The following is a 17,982-nucleotide window of genomic DNA, read 5'->3' as shown; positions in this document are numbered from 1 at the left end:
TTTAAGATTTTAATTTTTATAGAAACTTACTTTTAAGTGTTCTTCAATAAATTATTATGCGTAACTGTAGAGCTTGAAAAATAGTCCTCAGGATCTTACATAGTCCTAGATTATTGCAGCCAACAAAATTATGGCTTATAAAATAGATGGCATGCTCAGCTACTTACATATAAATAAAATCCCACTGGAGTAACCAAATATAGAGGCCATATCCAACCGTGCTAAGGGCATACTCCTGGCTCTGTGCTTGAGGATCATTCCCACAAGTGCTTAGGAGACGATATGTGGTACCAGAGAAGAATCAAGGTCAATTACATGCAAGGCAAATGCCTTACCTATTGACTTGTGTTACTCTCTGGCAAAAATGTGTTTGGTTTTGTTTTCATTTTTGGATCACACCAGAAATATTCAAGACTTATTCCTGGCTCTATGGTAAGAGATCACTGTTGATAGTACTCAGGGGACCATATGTGCTGCCAGGGATTAAACCCAGGTCAGCAAGGAGAAAAGCAAGTGCCTTAACCCTAAATCCCATTTCTTCTAGACAGATATTCGGTTTACCTTAAGTCAAGCTAATATCTATTTTCTACTTACACTCCTTGACATAGAAGATTTTTATTTAATAATTCTCTTTACTTTATAAGCACTTACCTTCAGTGTGTCCAGAATGAAACTGTGGATGAATGAACCCAGCAGTAACCAACTAGGAAATGGAGACAGGAAGCAGCAAACCTCAAAGAATGAGGTCAGCAGGCTAACTACAAACAGTGGAGAACTACAGCTCTCTTCCACAGTTTTCACACAGACTATGAAACAAAAGCAAGTATTGGAAGTTTTTGTTTGTTTGGTTTTGGTTTGGTTTTTGATTTTCTAGGTTCTACACCTAGTGGTTACTCAAAGATTACTCCTGGCTCTGAGCAAAGAAATCACAGGGAATCACAGATTCCAAAAATCAAACCCAGGTCAGCAGCATGCAAGGCAAGCACCTGCTGTACTTATTACTCCAACCCAAAGGTTGGAGTTTTATCTGTTACTACTAACCAAACTGAACCCAACTCAATTCTAATATTTAACAACCCTAGATTTAGTTTAGTCTAGCAAGGACTCAGCCCAATCCAATGACTAAATTACAGATGCTCCACAGCCAGGAACTCAGTGCTATTACAAACAACTATCCCTAAACCCAATTATATCTTTTGTGATCCTCAAGCAATGGTTGGGGATTTGGGAGTCAGTCCTAGAGGTGATAGGTTGGTTGGTCAGCAGTACTGGAAGTCACCAACGTCATTTCCATAACACTTGGGTGGCCAAGTGGTGCCAGAATAAAAACTCCAGTCTTTGTACAAACCATACAAGCAGTTCAACTCTTTGAGTCTGGCATCAGGAATCTAATTTTAAAGTTAGGTCTAATCCAACTCCAGCCAGTACCTCCAGAATTTATCAACATGGAGTAAGTTGGACTCAGTTAAGAAAAATATCTTCAGGCCGAAGAGAAAGCACAGCGGTAAGGAGCTTAGACACAAAAGAATGGTGGTTCAAATCCAGGCATCCCATCTGGTCCCCCGAGCCTGCCAGGAACAATTTCTGAGGCTAGAGCCAGAAGTAAACCCTGAGCGCTGCTGGGTGTGACCCAAAAACAAACAAACAAACAAACAAAAAAAGAAAAACAGAAAAATACCTTCAATGTGGAATTGTGAACTGAAGTACTACAGACCTACTTGTTAAACTTTATACAGAAAAGCTAATGTATCGGGCCGGGTGGTGGCGCTAAAGGTAAGGTGCCTGCCTTGCCTGCGCTAGCCTTGGACGGACCGAGGTTCAATCCCCCGGTGTCCCATATGGTCCCCCAAGCCAGGAGCAACTTCTGAGCACATAGCCAGGAGTAACCCCTGAGCGTTACCGGGTGTGGCCCAAAAACCAAAAAAAAAAAAAAAAAAAGCTAATGTATCAAAAACTTGAAGTCAAAAATTAAGTTGAGCTTGAATTGAACTTACCTAATCTCTTTTTTTCAGGTCTTGAGAAGAACATAAAAGAACTCAACAAAGTTCTTAGATGCAATGCCTCTATTCCTCCTCATCCACAAATGTGACTGGATAGTCCCTTCAGATTCCACTGCTGCCACCAAACTGTTAAAATATAAATTAAATAAATAAAATTTAAATTTCAAAAATCAGTAGATCAGTGCTAGAGTGTCTGCCTAATTTGTGAATTATTTTTTAATTAAAGCACCATGAGGGCCCGGAGAGATAGCACAGCGGCGTTTGCCTTGCAAGCAGCCCATCCAGGACCAAAGGTGGTTGGTTCGAATCCCGGTGTCCCATATGGTCCCCCGTGCCTGCCAGGAGCTATTTCTGAGCAGACAGCCAGAAGTAACCCCTGAGCACCGCCGGGTGTGGCCCAAAAAACAAAACAACAACAACAACAACAAAAAAAAATACCATGAATTACAAAGGTATTCAGAATTGATTTTTGGACATAATGTTCTAGCCCTGATCCCTCTACCAATGTTCCCAGATTCCCTCTCCTATCCCAAATTGTGTATTAACAGGTCCCTTTGTAAGTTCAGCTGTCAAAGCTTAGATGTCAGAATTCCATTTTTGCTGACTCTGTGGTTCCTATATTTGCTATTCCACTCCCCTACTCCAATAATGTACCTGAGTTCCCTTGACCCCATCCTCCATTGCTTGCTATCTGTCTCTTCCTCACTGTCCCCAATTTCTTTTTTTTCTTCCTACACACTGGACCAAAGATGATTCAGGCGCACACATACCCCGCTTTACACCATATATTCCCTCATCCAGCTATTGTAGATACCACATACAAGTTAAGATTATTTGTGAGTTTGAGCCCTGCTCAGCAGGTATATGATCCTTAGTCCTTAGTACTACAACAAGGTTTGCACACACCTTGTTGTACACAAGAACTGTGCCAAAACCACTGTCACAACACAGAAGAAAAAGTAGAGGATGGAGGTAGAAAATTCACAAATCTAAAAATCTAATTGGTTCTGTTGAATGATTCCTGAATCAGACAGTACCCCCACTTAGCAAGCAGAAGGGGGCTAAAAGGAGAAATATAACATAAAAATGTAATACAGACATTTATTTACAAAGAGATTTGGGTAACATCAGCAAAAGGAAAAAAATTACTGTCACAGACAGGTAAAGCCATCTTTCCCTAGTGGAAGGGTACATGGGTGTTATCACACAGAGTATAATCTCCAGACTATGGTTAAATCTCCAGACTTTAAGGGGCTGGAGCAATAGCGCAGCGATAGGATTGCACGCGGTCAATCCAGGACAACCTGGGTTTGAGTCCCAGCATCCCATATGGTCCCTTGAGTCTTCCAGGAGCGATTTCTGAGCGCAGATGTCAGGAGTAACCTCTGGAGTAACCAGAATCTCTACACTTAATTCTTCATGAAAAATGAAAGCTTTCAGGATCAGCAGTACTGTAAGCCATAAATTGCTCTAATCAAGACTTGAAAGGTTAAAGCAAAAGAATAGAGGAAAAAGATCTTGGGGCAGTGGTAAATGTATTAAATTATTAAGACTGCAGAAGAATTGTCCAGATTAAAACTTCCTAGGAGAAGGGTCTGCAACAAATTAATCTCTCATTAAATCTCATGTTTTCATATGTAAGTAATAAATAGAAAATAATACCTAAGGGCCCCAAGTGATAGCACAGTGGGTAGGCATTTGCCTTGCATGTGGCTGACCAGGTTCAATCCCCAGCATCCCATATGGTTTCCTGAGCCTGCCAGGAGTAACTGCTGAGTGCAAACCCAGGAGAAAACCCTGTGCGCCACCAGGTATAAATAAATAAATAAGTAAATGGATGATTGATAGATAGATAGATAATATTTTAAAGATGCTTTTATTTTAAACTGCATGGTTTCAGATAACATAAAAATTGGATATAGCCAATCTCAAGTTTTCCATGGGATATTTTGTGAAAATACTATCGATAAATATATGAATACCCTTGCTCTTTTTACCCTACCTGAGAGATCTGAATTATAACTCAAAGATAATACAAATATGGTCATGTATTACATTACTTTTTGGTTTTAAAAGAAATGGATTTAATAATTTATTTTCTAAGTATAATAAATGTTTTAACCAAAATGGTCAAATCTCACTGCACTGCAACCAACTAAATCTTAATGATACATTCATTTCTAATTTCAGTTCAGCAAGTCACAAAGTCTCTTAATGCCCCAAGCTTCCTTCTCATCTTCAAGTTTTAAAGGGACTGTATGTAATGCAAGGCACTAACTAAATTACAAAGCTTGTTTTTTAATATTAGTCTCAAATTTTACTGAATACATGTCTAAACAATAAACCAACCTGGCAAGATTAAGAAAAAAAAAACGGTTCTGCTAATCAAATACTAAAATATAATTATAACCTAATAATAAAAACTTGGTTCTAGACTATAGTGCAACCTGATGTATGCTTTTTCTGATGACTCAGAAAGCACCTCAAGATCATAGGATCAGTCTCACAATGACTCAGAGTTTTGTAAAAAGCTGGAAGAACAGCTGAAATGCAGTCCCATGTTCTTATAGAATTTAATGGAAAGAATGGACACTCATCACATTCTAAACAAAAAAAAATCAAACTTTCTGTTAATTCCCCAATTAGTTAAAATACCAGTAAAATCATGCCTGCATTAACTAACTAATCTTTGTGAATAAAAATCCTTTTTAAAAAGGTCTATGTGCTTAAAAAAGTTAGAAGCTTCCATGTCTAAGAGAAGAATAGATATAGCAAAATTACACAAGAGATAAAAATCAAAGTGGATTTTCAGTCCCATTATGGGGTAAGTAAACAGAGCAGGTATTCTGACTCAACAGTTAAAAGGCTGATCATCGAATGGAGCAGAGAGAAAGAGGAAAAAGGAGCTGGAGAGATAAAACAAGAGGTAAGACATGTGCCTGCCATATGTCCAATCCAGGTTCAATAGCTGGAACCACATAGAGTCCTGAGGCAAGCTATATGTGATCTGTGTGCATAGCATAATGTGGCCCAAAATTCCTCCAGAAAAATAGGAAAAAAGGAAATATAGCCACCATATATAAGTATAAAAATTAGATGCTGGGGCCGGGCGGTGGCACTAGAGGTAAGGTGCCTGCCTTGCCTGCGCTAGCCTTGGATGGACCGCGGTTCGATCCCCAATGTCCCATATGGTCCCCCAAGCCAGGAGCGACTTCTGAGCGCATAGCCAGGGGTAAGCCCTGAGCATCACCGGGTGTGGCCCAAAAAACAAACAAACAAACAAACAAAAATTAGATGCTATCAGAACCTTCTGAAGAACTAAAAATATTCTATAATTATTTTATAATTTAGTATTATTTTATTTATATATCTATAATGTTATTTCAATAGCAGCAAAATGAAAAAAAAATTCTGTAATGAATTGCCAAATGAGTAGAAACCATATAGTGCATAATAGTGGGTAGGGCATTTGCCTTGCACACAGCCAACCTGGCCCCAGTCACATATATGGTTCCCCCCAAGCCTCCCAGGAGTGATTCCTGAGCACAGAGCCAGGAGGAAGCCCTGAATACAGTCAGGTGTGTCCCCCGAAGTAGAGAGACGCACTAAAATGAAAGCCAGTCAGCTTCATCATGAAAAATTTAAGGGGCAAAGTAATAAGAAAAAAAATTTTTAGTAAGATGAGGATAATGAAAAATTCTTATTTTTTGTTTGTGTTTTGTTTAGGGGCTATATACCTGGCAGTGCTCAGGGGTTACTCTAGCTCTCTATTCAGAAACTGTTCCTGTCAGGCTCAGGGGACCATATGGGATGGTAGGATACCTCCCAAGTCAAGAGAAGTGACTCCTGAGCACAAAGGCAGGAGTGAACCCCTCATTGCACCAGGTTCGGCCCCAAAACAAACGAAAACAAAAAGACTTTGAAAACAGGCTGACATTTATCCAGAAAATTCATTCTTCCCTTCCCTGGACTTCTGCCATAAACAACTACCTGATGGCCAGCGATTTTATGTCTTGGATACATCTTCCTACCATCGAAATTTAGACTCTACTCTCAAAAGAATTGCACACACACAGACAACATCATTTTGACTTCACTTCAATGAACAATCCTGCTTGCTCCACACAATCTCTTATTCTAGCCCGGTCTGCAACTTTTTTCCATAAGAGAAATATTCTGTATCTGCTTGCTCAACACAGTAATCAGTAGCCCTATGTAGTATATTAAGAACTTAAAATGTAGGGCTGGAACAATAGCACAGCAGTAGGGCTTGCCTTGCATGCAGCTGACCCAGGAGGGACCTGGGTTTGATCCCAGGCATACCATATGGTTCCCTGGGCCAGGAGCAATTTCTGAGCACATAGCCAGGAGTAACCCCTGAGCGTCACCGGGTATGGCCCAAAAACCAAAAAAAAAAAAAAAAAAAAAAAAAAAAGAAATTAAAATATGGCTAGGGTGACTAAATTTATGATTTCTATTTAAACTTAACTGATTTAAATGTAAATACTTATATGTAGCTACTTTTATCATGACAGGCAACAAAGTTATAAGTCCAAACAAAACATAAAGATGGAAAGATAGCTCAAAGGTTAAGTACATGTTTGGAACACAAAAGGTCCAAGTTCATCCACTAGCATTGAGCTGGAAATTCCCCTTAAGTACTGCTTTTTGGTGTGGCCAAAAGAGTAAACAAGTAAAACAAGATGTTTTTTTTCCTCTTCTATTTTCAAATGCTTGTCAAGTTTTTTTTTTTTTTTTTTTTTTTTTTTTTGGTTTTTGGGCCACACCCGTTTGACGCTCAGGGGTTACTCCTGGCTATGTGCTCAGAAATCGCCCCTGGCTTGGGGGGACCATATGGGACGCCGGGGGATCGAACCGCGGTCCGTTCCTTGGTAGCGCTTACAAGGCAGACACCTTATCTCCAGCGCCACCTTCCCGGCCCCAAGTTTTATTTTTTAAAGGAAATAATATAGTGCTCATTTTCATTCCACTTTAAAATCACAAATACCTTCCTTTAATGAGAAAATCTACATAAAAATAGTTTATAAAATAATAGAAATATGGTTACACTATAAAGGAAACTAAATCCAAAGAAAATTTTAAAAATTCGCTAGTCTGTCAACCACAAAGCCAGTTTTCCTAACAGAGCATGTACCCATAAATTCTACTATACTACAGTTCTTCTGTTTTATGTTCTTCTCATGTAATATGTTATCAATAACTCTTGCTATAGAATTATCATGTTAGGTGTTCCTTACACAGATATAGCAAGCATGTCCATACATGTTCTACTTTTTCTAAGAAGTTTCAGAACAGGGCCAGAGAGATAGCATGGAGGTAGAGTGTTTGCCTTGCATGCAGAAGGACGGTGGTTTGAATCCGGGCATCCCACATGGTTCCCCGAGCCTGCCAGGAGCAATTTCTAAGCATAGAGCCAGGAGTAACCCCTGAGCACTGCCAGGTGTGACCCCCCCCCCAAAAAAAAGAAGTTTCAGAACAAGGACTATAACCTGCTTGGGATTTTTTTCATTCCTAAGATCATAACACATGGGGAGGGCATGATCAATGGAGCTTATATGTGGCTCAATGGTTGGTTGCATGCACTGCATGTATCAGAACCAAGATCAATCCCCAACACCACCAATATTATCAAGTATGAGCCCTGGCACCACCAAGGCCTTGAATTTCAACCTTGACTGCTCTTTATGTGCCAAATCCAGTCCTGGTGGTTCTCTCATTTGGGATTCCTGGTACTACAACTAAAAGTGTGATCTCTAGCACACAAAAGCCAAATATGTGTGTGTACCAAAACTAACTAAAGTATGTAATCAAGAAACATAGAAAGTGGCAACAAAAGGGTGAAGGCTGAATTTATAATAGAAGACAGTACTAAGATAGAAGTGTTTAAAAGTTAACTGTCAGGCCAAAGCAAAAAACATACTGCTAGAGCATTTGCTTTGCATGCAAGAGAAAAGGATTTGATCTTCAGGTCCCCTGAGCCTGGCAGGAGTGATTTCTGAGCACAAAGCCAGAAATAACCCTTTCGTACCACCAGGTGTGGCCCAAAAAACAAAACAAACAGAAAGCTATCTGCAAACTAAAGAACTTAAGATACAGAAACACAGAAAATAGTAATGAGGGAATCAAAATAATTTCAGGAAATGAGTTCAAGATACATACAAGATGGAAGAAGTCTCTATCAAAGAGAAAAAATTAAATTACAGAGGGAAAATTAGAATATTCTGAAAAAATTCTGAGATTTATAATGAAATCAACTAACCTCATTTCTCAACTAGGCATTATCCATTTTACTGTACTTCACAGATATTTTTTCACAGTTTTAAGTCTGTGAAACCCTGGACCTATCAAGTCTATCAATGGCATGTTTACAACAGTACGTGTTTTATAGCTGTGTCACCTTTAAAGTATTTAATTTTTTCCCAATATAATGTTACTGCACACTTAGTAACATACAATACTAACTTCTCTATGTAATGAGAAGTACATCGCTCGATTATGTATTGAGAAATCAAACAACCATCTGGCTTTACTGAAATAATCATTTCATTACAGTGAAATGACTAAGTGAGTCAACCTAAAGTGAGACTATCTCTGACATGCTTGGCATTTTATAATTTTATTTTATATACTTTATAGTTTACATTTTATAAATTTATATTATATTAATAAGTTAAGATACTTTGGGTATTTTTTAAAACACAATTAACTGAATTACTTATTCATATACTCTATATTAAGTATAAGTTCAACCAAATAAGCCAATCAAAATTGGATGGAAGTTGAATAATTGTTTACTTGATTATTCATTCAAAAAAAAATGTACTAGAGTCAGAAAGATGACTCAAAGGCATGCCCATCCCCACCTCAGCCCATCCCCACAAGATGTGGCCCACCACCAGATCCGAGCACCACAGCAGTGCCATATTCAGGCACAAACTATCAGCTGGAAGGGAGCCTTCTCCTTACACCAGAGGAGATCCCCTACACAAACTAATAATAATTTATTGAGTAACAATAAATTTGTATTGGAGCAATGAGAACAAGATATAAAAGCAGAGCCCAGAGGGATAGCACAGCGGCATTTGCCTTCCAAGTAGCCGATCCAGGACCAAAGGTGGTTGGTTCGAATCCCGGTGTCCCATATGGTCCCCCGTGCCTGCCAGGAGATATTTCTGAGCAGACGGCCAGGAGTAACCCCTGAGCACCGCCGGGTGTGGCCCAAAAAAAAAAAAAAAAAAAAAAAACAAAGATATAAAAGCAAAAAAGTAAGATACAGCCAACTTTTCTGACAATTAATGCAAAGATTAATGTATTAAGATTAATGCAAAATGTTACATAGGAGCATATACAGGAGAAAAATGTTATAGGAGCATTCCTCAGGGAGAACAAAACAGAGACTGAATAGATTAAGATATAATAAAAAAAATATATGCCCAAAAGCTTTCCTGGAAAAGGATTATTCTATAAACAAAAAGGGAGTAAAGCAGGTCGGGCACTTGTACTGGATGCAAGCTACCTGAATTAGATCCCAGGCACAGCAAATGGTCCCCTGAGCACAGCCAGGAGTTAGCACCAAGCACAGGCAAGGTATTCTCCACATACCCCAGCCCCAAAAAGTAAAGAAATCCTCTATATTGGCATTTTTTAAAGATGAATTATTTAACATAATAGCAAAGAAGTCTAACTCTCCTAGGCAAAAAGTATTGATACAGAAAGCATAGAAATGTCAAAGCTCTTATCTTCATGATTTAGGCCTACTGCTCATGGAGAACTATCTGAACACAGATAAGGAATTTAACCATTATCCTGAAGCCCTGTGGTAAGAAACATTAGCTGTGCATTAAAACTCCCTAAGGAAGTACTCCAGGTACCATAAAGCAGAATCCATGTATATGAAGGGATGAAACAACAAAGCTAAAAGAATGCACTGACATTCAAAGACAATGAGGTGCCACAAAATTTTAAGCAAAACAATAAGACCTAATCAAATCTGCGTTTCAAAAATGCACAAGTCATTTGATGTAGATCAGTAGCTTAGGGAAGGAAATCTGGAGGAAGACCAACTAAGATTAAGACATGATTGGAATAATGCACTAAATATTGATAACTACTTACCCTAAAAGAAGCATACAAAGTGCTGTCATTGTATTATGGGCTTTCAACTTCAGTTTCTGAGCTGAATACAGATATCAACTCAACAATTAGAAGCAATTACAATGAAACTGTAGTCAGATTTATTAGAGGAAAAAAGATAATAGAAAGAATGCCCTTAGAAGCACTTCATCTATATTTTAATTTTAAGGTTTTTTTAATTGAAAACTTCATTTTAGACTTCAGAGCCCAGGGTAAGTACCCTGCACATAGAATGACCCTAAATCAATCCTCTGCGCTGTATGAATCCCTGTGCACTGGCTTGGAGGTCCCTAAGCTCCCCCAGAATTGGCCCTTATGATCCCAGTACAAAATTAATCCTAACAAGTACCACATCTCACATGGTATGAGCATTAAACCATACAGCTTATTTGGCCAAGTATGATTGGAAATGGTCCTGAGGCCTCTAAGCACACACACATAAACACACACACACACACACACACACACACACACACACACACACACACATTTGGCCAAGTATGATTGGAAATGGTCCTGAGGCCTCTAAGCACACACATATAAACACACATACACACACACACACACACACACACACAGTTTTGGTTTTTTTAAGCATTTCTTAAACTACCGTGTTTAACAGAGATTACAATCAAAATTTTAAATCTACCATATACCAATTACTGAAAAGCTACAGTGATTATTTGTGGAACTAGGGGGAAGCATGAAAACCCTACAATCTTTTCCTAATAATTCATAAAGTATTTCACTACACACTTATCAGCTCTGAACTAAGATAATGTACTTACTGGGGGAAAGGAATATTCTTTCCTCTAGTAACTGATATGCTCATTTCAAAGAAATCAGTCAATACCTAGAAATGCATATGATAATAGTGGACATGGGTTCACAAATTATAAAATTAATTTTATATAATTTTTTTAAAAAAGGCTCTGGGACCAGGGAGGTGGCGCTAAAGGTAAGGTGTCTGCCTTGCAAGTGCTAACCAAGGAAGGACCACGGTTCGATCCCCTGGGGTCCCATATGGTCCCCCCGAAGCCAGGGGCAATTTCTGAGCTCTTAGCCAGGAGTAACCCCTCAGCAACAAACGAGTGTGGCCCGAAAAACCAAAAATAAATAAATAAATAATAAAAAAGGCTTTAAAATTGGTTTTCTATTCGCTTTTCAATTAAAATATATTCAATTCATAAATATAAAAGCACCAATCTTCTCTTAAAAAATTAAAATTTCTGGGGCAGAAGCAAGAGCACAGAATGTAGGGAATTTGTCTTGCACATGATCAACACAGGTTCGATCCTCAGCATCCCATCAGATCCCTTGAGTCTGCCAGTAGTGATTTCTGAGCTCAGAGCCAGGAGTACCTCCTGAGTGCCACCAGGTATGGCCCAAATACCAAATAAAAATAATAATAATAATAATAATAATAATAATGTTTTTTAATTCCTTAAACCCACATTGCCTCCCTCTCACACCCTGTTTTAATTTACAACAAAGAGCTTCAGAAGACTGTTTATTTCCAAATCCTATAGTAGTCTCTTAAATACATTCCAGTCATGTTTTTCTTTGTTTTGTTTGTTTTGGCTTTGTTTGAGTTTGTTTTTGTTTTCTAGGGGGGAAGCCACAACTAATGGTGCTCCGGGCTTACTTCTGATGGGCTCAGAAAACAATATGGGGTTCACTACCCTCTGTACTGTATCACTCTGGCCCCACCAATCACGTTTTTATATCTACCACTCCACTAGAAATAACTTACTATAGTCACCAATTATTTTCATAATCCCAAATCTAATACATCTTAGTCTTAGATGGAATAACACATGACACAATATAACTCACTCCTAATGCTCCTTTCTTGCAAGTGTATACACATGCTATAGTTCTCTCTCTCCTTCTTCCGTTTGGGGATGAAGGAAAGAAAAAGAAGGGGAGACAGAGAAGGAAAAGAATGGAGAAAAAAAGAAGAGAGGAGGAAGACAGTGAGAGACCAAATGTATGCTTTGAATTTAATTAGACACACACACACACTCCCTAGATCAATGGTCCTCAAACTATGGCCCGTGGGCCACATACTGTATTTATTCCCATTTTGTTTCTTCACTTCTAAATAAGATATACGCAGTGTGCACAGAAATTTGTTCATAATTTTTGTTTTTACTATAATCTGGCCCTCCAACAGTCTGAAGGACAGTGAACTGGCCCCCTGTTTAAAAAGTTTGAGGACCCCTGCTAGATTGCTAGATTATCTTTTATCAGTTTTCATTATAATAAACACTTTCTAAGTCAATGACAAGAAATGTATACCCTCAGTTGAGACCTTTGCCCTGAACTGTAAATTTATATTCTCACTTACATGTTTAAATATTATCTCTATTCGGACTTAACTCAGCATGTCCAAACTAAATTCATCTGGTCCCCATCAAAACCTGCAGTCCTAGTCTTCCCTGTCTTAGTAAACAGCAATTCTACTCTTCCAGGTTTTTGCAACAAAACCCACATAGTCCACGTCCAATCTGCTTTTCTCCCTTTAAAATGTTTGTATAGTATAAGAATCACTCTCAATCCCTGCCTAAAAATCACCATCATCAACCATCCTGATTATTGCTAGAGTGTGTTGAATGATCTCAGTTTGCCCTTCTTCCAATATACTCTATATAGCAATTGAGAAATCTGTTGCAAGTAAAAACTTTTAATGGCTTGCCAACTTCATGCTAAAGGCCTAGAACAGGGGTGGCGAACAGGATTTTTACCCTCATTCAAAATGGCAAGATGCAATATGTGTTTAATATATTATTGTTAAAATTATATGCTTTTGTGGGAGTGTTTGTTTTGTCAGGTCACTGCGAGGTGTGGCTCTCTGACTCTCAGTTTAAAATTTTGGCTCTTTGTGTCGAACTTGTTCGCCATCCCGGCCTAGAAGGTCACGTAAATCCTATGATGCACTATCCTGCTAGCCCTTTCCAACCCACCTCCTACCTGGTCTGTGACCTCATCTTCTACCACTCATTCCTTTCAATGCCTTACTGGCCAATCCTGAAACAGAATAAGCATGTTAGAGTTACATCTGTGTTTTTGTTACATCTTTCTCAAATCATTTCCCATTATCTCCATTCATATCACAATCACATCACACCACAATCTCATTTATTATAGATTTTCTCAAACAGCACTCATCATTATAAACCTTTCTGACCACCTATTAAAAAAAGCACCAGTACTCATTCCCCTCTTGCTCCTTCCACCTTATTCTAGTCATTTCTCCAAATCAGTATAACAGCTGATATATCACATCTACACTTACTTTTTGTAAATTACCTTTAAAAGATGCAATCCAGGTGAAGAAAATGTTATGCTTTTTCCACTCTACTATAGTTTGTAATATTACAAACTAACTATAGTTAGTCAGAACGTATTTCTTTGTTCTTTTTTTTTTTTATTAGTACTGTTTTGGAGCCTATGTCAGTAGCAGTGTTGGAGCTTAAATGTTCTTACACCTCGCAGTGCCTCAGAGATACCAGGGCTATAGCCAGTAGAGTCAACAAGATGTCAAAGCCAGAAGCTCACACACAAAGAATCTACCATTTGAGCCACATCCTAAACCATCAGAGGGTGTTTTGGGGGGAGGGGGTTATTTTTTATTTTTCTTTTGTTCCTTTTGGAGCCACACTAGTGGCACTCAAGAGTTATTCCTAGTTCTCGGGCCAGAGAGATAGCATGGAGGAAAGGCATTTGCCTTACATGCAGAAGGACGGTGGTTTAAATACCGGCATCCCATATGTTCCCCCAAGCCTGCCAAGAGTGATTTCTGAGCATAGAGCCAGGAGTAACCCCTGAGCGCTGCCGGGTGTGACCCAAGAAACAAAAAACAAAACAAAAAAAAAAAAGAGTTATGGGGCCGGGCGGTGGCGCTGGAGGTAAGGTGCCTGCCTTACCTGCGCTAGCCTAGGACGGACCGCGGTTCGATCCCCCGGCGTCCCATATGGTCCCCCAAGCCAGGAGCGACTTCTGAGCGCATAGCCAGGAGTAACCCCTGAGCGTCACCGGGTGTGGCCCAAAAACCAAAAAAAAAAAAAAAAAAAAAAAAGAGTTATTCCTAGTTCTGCAGTCAGAAATCATCCCTGGCAGGCTAGGGGGACCATATAGGATGTTGCGGATCCAACCCAATTCGGCTGTTTCAGGCAAACACCCTACCTGCTATGCTATCATTCTGACCCTAGGGAGAGTATTTCTTGACAGAATAAGAAAAAACAATTCGGGATCTGGTCTCAGACAATGGATGAAAATATTTAGAACATGGATCTTCACAAGTACTAAAAATACATCAACTGTAGAACTAGCCAGCTCTGATACCAATACTAAGTGTTTATCATTATAAACTATCCCAAAACAAACAAACTTGAGGAGCAAAATTAAAATTAAATGAAGGAAAATATATGCACATGCTGCTGTCTTCTAACTCCCTGAAAAGGAATAATACCTGCATTTTTCCTGTAAGTTGACCAGCTCAGCCCAAAATACAACCTGACTCATTATAAATACTTAAATAGCTGTTATACGTAATTCCTGCTTTTCTAAGCAATGATCTTCTGAGAATATTTTAGCTCCCAAGCCTGACAGAGACTGCCAAGACATAATGGTCAAGAGAAAGCTCTCAAATTTCCCCAAAGCACTCAGACTGCAACCAAATATCATTAATACCATAACAATTCAAAATACCTTCCTGTGTGTGCCTATCTCATGTCCCTAATGTATTCACCCCAGACTTAGTCATTAAAGATTCTGATAACTTGGCATGGAGTAGTAGTGTGTATAAGACAGGGAGGAAGGACAAGGGCTGAGGTGTTTTTAAAAAAATAGGACCTGAAATTGTTTGCATGTTAAAGACCGACTACTGGCAAGGATGCAGGGTAGAAAAAAAAAGCGAATGCTCATTTTCACAACTGGTGAGCTAATAAACTGATTCAGCCTCTACAGAAAAAGATAAAAATTATCAAAAAAAATTGAAACTAGAGCTACTATTTTTTAGATCTAGTAATTCCACTCCTAAAAACACAAAGAAAATAACTGGAAAAGATATGTGCACACGTATGTTCACTGAAGCAATACTTATCATAGTCCAGAATCTGGTAACAATGCAAGTCCCCAACAACAGACAAGTCTGCAAAGATGAGTAGGATATAGAGTACAGATCAGTTAGTGATTTAGTTAAGGTGCATACCCATCATTAAGCCCCCAGGTCCGATCTCAAGCACCACATGGCCCAGGGGCTGTAGGTATACACCTGAACATTTCTGAGCATCACCAACCCTAATGGCCTATACATGGCAGGACCCATGCAACACCACAATCTGAATTCAAATACTGAACTACTCAACCAAGCTTAAGAAGTTTCACCTGATACACCTGGGGTAGAGGGGGGATGCAGAGAGAGATGATTGGATATCATAAACAATGGAATATTATCAGCTATAAGAAAAATGAAATGTTAGGTTCCATTACAACTTAGTGAGAAATGAAATATACCATGTTAATCAAAATAAGTCAGAAGAAGAATGGACAAACATTGAATGATCTCAGTGTCAAACAAAACAGCTGGGACCAGTAATGGGGGAGAAGAGGTTAATGACAACAATACAGAAAAGGGAAGAAAAGAGCAGCTGAGTTTTTTTTTCTCTTTTTTCTCTTACCATTTTATAGAGTGAAGGGTAAGAATTCTCTTAAGCAAATAGTATCAAAGAAATCAACACAAATTCCTTCTCCTACTGACTCTTTGAAAAAGAGGCGAATGGACTAAGTTCAGAACCAACCAAATGTGTCAGAGAGTGCTCAAAGAACTGAAGTCATGCAAGGCCAGGGTTCAATACCTCAGAATCTCATGGCATCTTGAGCACTGCAGAAAGAGGCCTAGAGCACCCAGGCCAAGTGTAATAAAAAATTAAAAAAACAAAAAAGAAAGAAAAAATGTAATCTAATTTAACTTAAACTTATGTAAAATTAAATTAAGTTTAAGATTAAATTTAATTTTTTAAATCTTTAAAAACCAAGGAAATTTAGAACAAACCCTATACCATAACTACAGAATAGCACAAAGAAAACAAAGATTCTTTTTTTTTCTTTTTCTTTTTGGTTTTTTTGGGCCACACCCGTTTGACGCTCAGGGTTTACTCCTGGCTATGCGCTCAGAAATTGCTCCTGGCTTGGGGGGACCATATGGGACGCCGGGGGATCGAACCTCGAGGTCCGTCCTACGGTCTGTCCTACGCTAGCGCTTGCAAGGCAGACACCTTACCTCTAGCACCACCTTCCCGGCCCCCGAGAACACAGATTCTTAAGTATTTGTATTGATAGTCCTGTTCTTTTTTTCAGATTAACAATCTTCAAAGATGATCCTACTATATCCAAATTCATCTACTAATCAACATAGGAATGCAACCAGAGGGTAAATTTGAGTTTTCATGGATCCCAGATTTAAGAATCCTTAATCTTCCCTATGACTCAAAATATGAAGTAAACCAAAAAGAAATCTTTAAAGTAAAAAAAAAAACAACAACACTGTTGTGGACATTCAAAAGTAAACAATTCAACAAAAAAAAACCTAAAAATTTAGAAATTATCCATATAATACTTTGATCAACTCACTTAAAAAGAAAGGAGCAGAAGGTAGGATGATAATCCAACAAACTAGAGCACAGAATTTATAGACAGGATATCACTCATCACAGCACTGCATAGTCTCCCAAGCACCATTCAACTCTGGGACTGACCCCTGAGCAACAAGCCACAAGTAGCCACCAAGCTCCAAAAGGTATGGCCCAAAAGGAAAAACAAAACAACCCACCCAAAAAAATGCATTATGATAGGCTGCTCTTAAAAGAATGAATCAAGCTCCTATAGCCCAGTAGCAAACAGAAATTAGAAAACCTGAGAGACAATACAATGGAAAAGCACTTGGTTTGCATTGGCTGACCTGATTTGATCCTCAACTCTACTCCCCAATCACTGACAGTAGTGATCCCTGAGCATAGAACCAGGAAGAAACTGAGCACAACCAAATACAGAAAGTTAGAAAAGGCAAGAGGTCACAGGATACTCAAAGAAAGGCACCTGGGAGGAAAGAGCGAAGGGTGAAATGGGGAGGACAGTGCCGAAGAGGGAACATGTGATATAAAAAATTGTATTAATACAACCACTGGCCATCAGTATATCACATTAAGGAACACCATCCAAAACTATATCTAAGATGGTCGTCTAAGTTTACTTCTTTGTTAGTATTTCCAATTCTTGCCTTGCTATTAGCTCATTTTCTACTCAGTACTTGCCTTTTAAAAGCTTAAGATCCAGTGAGGAGGTGGCTATGTCACTATATTAAATACAATATATCATGGTCAATGCTATTAAAATAATAAAACATGAAGATATGAGTGAAATTTCATCAGTCATTACCCCACTTCGATATCTTCCAAATCAACACTGCAGCTTCCTACTTTATTATACTGTTATCAAGCCCTGTATCTTCCTATAAATATCCCCTAATCCCCAAATTTCACTTCGCAAAACAAGCTCATTTCCCATATAATCTATTTAAAACACTTCCTATCAGAAAAAAATCAATATCTTTCTAATTGCCAATTCAGCCATCTCCCTAGAAGATGTAGCACACCATATATCATCCCTTACATTGAAAGAGCTAACATCTCTCCAATACCTAAGATAAAAATCCATTCCTTAGCAAATAAAATAAGAAAAATTTAAATATATATACATACATACATATATATATATATATATATATATATATATATATATATATAATTTTCAAATAAGAGTTTTT

The 17,982-nt window shown here is 38.5% G+C and overlaps 1 protein-coding gene across 3 annotated transcripts in view; it reads right to left on the bottom strand.

Moving 5' to 3' along the window:
- Nucleotides 1–17,982, bottom strand: part of CCSER2 (coiled-coil serine rich protein 2) — a 124,402-nt gene that overhangs the window by 99,759 nt on the left and 6,661 nt on the right. For all 3 annotated transcript variants that reach the window (XM_049790645.1, XM_049790646.1, XM_049790647.1), the window contains exon 2: nt 1,995–2,126. The gene's annotated coding sequence lies outside the window, so the exon portion shown is untranslated. The remainder of the gene's footprint in view (nt 1–1,994; nt 2,127–17,982) is intronic.

The sequence above is a fragment of the Suncus etruscus genome, chromosome 17 (genome assembly GCF_024139225.1).
Source record: "Suncus etruscus isolate mSunEtr1 chromosome 17, mSunEtr1.pri.cur, whole genome shotgun sequence".
In the NCBI taxonomy this organism is placed as follows: domain Eukaryota; kingdom Metazoa; phylum Chordata; class Mammalia; order Eulipotyphla; family Soricidae; genus Suncus; species Suncus etruscus.
Note: the sequence above shows the minus strand (reverse complement) of the source record. Positions and strands in the feature narration are given on the sequence as shown.